General features: G+C 53.5%; 1 pseudogene; it reads left to right on the top strand.

The window, feature by feature from the left end:
* Nucleotides 1-348: 348 nt before the first annotated feature.
* Nucleotides 349-1411, top strand: LOC122112007 (annotated as a pseudogene).
* Nucleotides 1412-3091: the final 1680 nt, after the last annotated feature.

Below are 3091 nucleotides of genomic sequence, written 5' to 3'. Positions count from 1 at the left end.
TACCTCTTAGAGGTGATGTCATCTCTGGGAAAGTTGAAGGTTCAGGACTGATCAGGTCATCCTAACCGCTCAGACCAGTTTGGGAAGCTACCTCTGCTTAATCAGAGGTCAGTCCCTTGACCATAGGCTCCGGCAGTGACTAGATGGCCTCTGTCCACTCCTGAAGCCCAGTGACGATTGTCAATAAGCAGATCAGTGCTCCAGGCCAGCTCTGGGGAAGCCTTAGTTTCCATGGGCCCCTGGCCAGCTGGCCTGCCCAGGATGAGAGCTTACCCTCCCAGCAGCCACTGCCTCGACCACCACACCTCCGTGTAGAGGAGCACCAGGCCTTATGTTCTGGTTCCTACCAGCAGGTAACCTGGAATGCTGTACCAAACCTCCCAACACAGCCCATTCATGGTTGTTCTCCATGAGCAGATGCACCAGGTACCTGTCCCTCTGTCCTACATAGTCACCACAGTAACCACCCAAGGTTTCCCCTTGCCTGCAGGCCAACATATCCCTAGCTGGAGTGACCAGCAGCACCCAGTATGCTCTGTGATGTTTAGTGAGCAGCATTATCCACTCTGCTGTCTCTCATCCCTGCTGATCCAGGTATGCACTATGCAACAGCTCCCTGCAACCTACCAGGCCAACTCTCACCTCATCTCCAATGACTATTACATTCTGCACCACTCCCCTCCCCCTCCCACTGCCCCAGCCTGCCCAACATGGTGCCTCTTGGGCAGTTTGTGTCACTGCACACACAGCACCCATGGATGCACCTGAAGTGGCTGAACAATTACATGGACCTGAGTGGGGACCAGCACCCCCTGGGCAGCTTTACTTACCCTACCTGTGCCCCAGCCCATTCTTGATCCCCTCATTACCTGTGAGTTACCTAACCCACGATCCACTGCACCAGGAGCTGTCCTTTGGGGTGCCCTACTCTCCTCATATGATGCCACGGAGAGTTAGTACCCAGAGGTACCACCTACATCAGCCACTGCCCCCACTGCTGCCACCGCTGCCATCCCTGAGCCACTTTACTATCCCAGCTTTGTGCTCCACTTCCTCTCAATGCTGCCCATGTCATCCACAGCTATGGAACCCACCATCAGCTTGGATCTGGACATGCATGATATGGAGATGGAGAACTATAAGGCCCTCCTGAACCTGGCTGAGTGTCTGGGAGATGCCAAACCGTGGAGCCTCACCAAAGCTGATGTAGAACAACTCCTGTCATACCACTTCAACTCTGACAGTCATCAGTTGGAGCAGACACTATGCATGATCTGCTTCAGCGACTTCAAGGTGTGGCAGCTGCTCTGTGTCCTCCCCAGCAACCACAAGTTCCATGCCAAGTGTGTAGACAAATGGTTGAAAGTCACCTGGATGTGATGCCTCTGAGGTGCCCAGGAAGGCTGAGTAAGGCTCTACAGCTACACATGAGAACACTGACTAAAGCTCTGAAAACTTGGGGAGACTCAGGGAGGATGAGGACGGAGGACAGGGAGGGAGGGGCTCAGGCTTGCCTTGATCCATCTACAACTCCAGAGCTGGTACCAGGATCAGACCTCTGAGAAACTCCAGAAATAAGTCCCTGCATTTGCCAAGCTCCAAAGACTCCTTGCCTCTCTTCCTGCCTGTCTGCCCACCATGGAGCTGCCTGGATGTTCCTCCACCCCACTCTCCCTCCTGACTACCCTGTGATCCTCCTTCCTGGTGGCACTGGGAACTTCGGATTTTCCCCTGTGGCCAGTGGAATCCCTGGCCTGGGATTTGCATAGGCAAAGGGTCACCATCTTGGGTCACCTGAGCTCTGTATTGAAATGTTGAGCCAACTGCCCAGATAGCATTGAGAGGTGTATGGGACAAATGACGACCAGAGGCCATTTCCTAAATCCCAGGGCTGAGTCCTTCCTGCCAGACCCCCAGAAAGACTCAGGCAGCTGGCTCTGGTTGTCTGGTTCCTACAAGACCTGCACCCCAGGCAGGTCTGTCCCAGGCTGGAGGGTGTGCCAGCCATGCCCTCTTGAGCCATGCCCAATTGAGAGACAGGCCCCATGCCCAGGCCTATGCTCTTGGTGGTGGCTCCTCTACAGTGACAGACAGGGCCTGGCCTGATGTCCCCTCTTGTGGTTTTTGCAAGAATATAAGGAGTAGCTTTTTCTACTATTCATTTGGCCCAAAACTTGCATGTTGGGTTTGGAGGTATGGATATTTACAATTATTTTTTGTTTGTTTGTTTCTTTCTTTCTTTTGGTGGGATACAGGGACTAACAAGAACCAGAAAGGGAGGCAGAGTCCAGTGGGGTGGTGCTACCTGGCCTACATGCTGGGCTAGCTGGTACTGGATGAGGCCGCAGATCTTCAGGGGAGGGAGGCTGTGCATGGCTGATAAACTGACAAGCACTGTACTGCACACATCCCTAGAATCTACCAGGACACTCCACTTTTCAGGGCATTTCTCCCCTCTCCAGACAAGCCTGACTGAGTCTTCCCCTTCTTCCTTGTTTCCTCCACCCAAGAAATCCCAGGAAACAAGGACCAGGGATGTCCTGGACTTGCATCCACTTCTAGGAGATCCCTTCCAGCTTGCTCTCTACTCTCCTCTGGAGGAGGCCTCTGTAGGGTCTGGCTGGGCTCCCCATCCTTCACCTTCTCTCCCTCTTCCCTTACCCTCCCCCCACCCAGCTGCTGTTGCCACCCAGAATGAAGAAAGAACCACAGCCCACTGCATGTGGGATGGGCACATCCTAGCAGGCAGCCCTTGGCTCCTGCTGCCTCAGGGATGCTCCAAGCACCCTCATTCTGCCCAGAGCACCCTTGCCTGCCATGGGGCTCAGCAGCCTGGGCCCACCCCAGGAAGAACCCAAAGTCTTAGTACACACAACTCCAGGTGACATTTCTATATTTATAGCAGTGTTGAAAACCCATGTGCTTTACACAGAAAACCATTCTCTCTGAACCCACTTCCCCTTTCCACCCCAACACAAAAAGATTTCCAAATCCTTAATACTTCCAGGGCAAGGGGTTGGAGTGGAGGCAGGTGAAAATGACTCATGGACATATCCACTTCAGGCATGGGATTTCAATTAGCAGCTACTGG

Source organism: Dipodomys spectabilis, unplaced genomic scaffold (genome assembly GCF_019054845.1).
Source record: "Dipodomys spectabilis isolate Male_0828 unplaced genomic scaffold, ASM1905484v1 ptg000091l, whole genome shotgun sequence".
Taxonomy (NCBI): Eukaryota; Metazoa; Chordata; class Mammalia; order Rodentia; family Heteromyidae; genus Dipodomys; species Dipodomys spectabilis.
The sequence above is the reverse complement of the archived record's forward strand: the minus strand, read 5'-3'. Positions and strand labels throughout refer to the sequence as shown.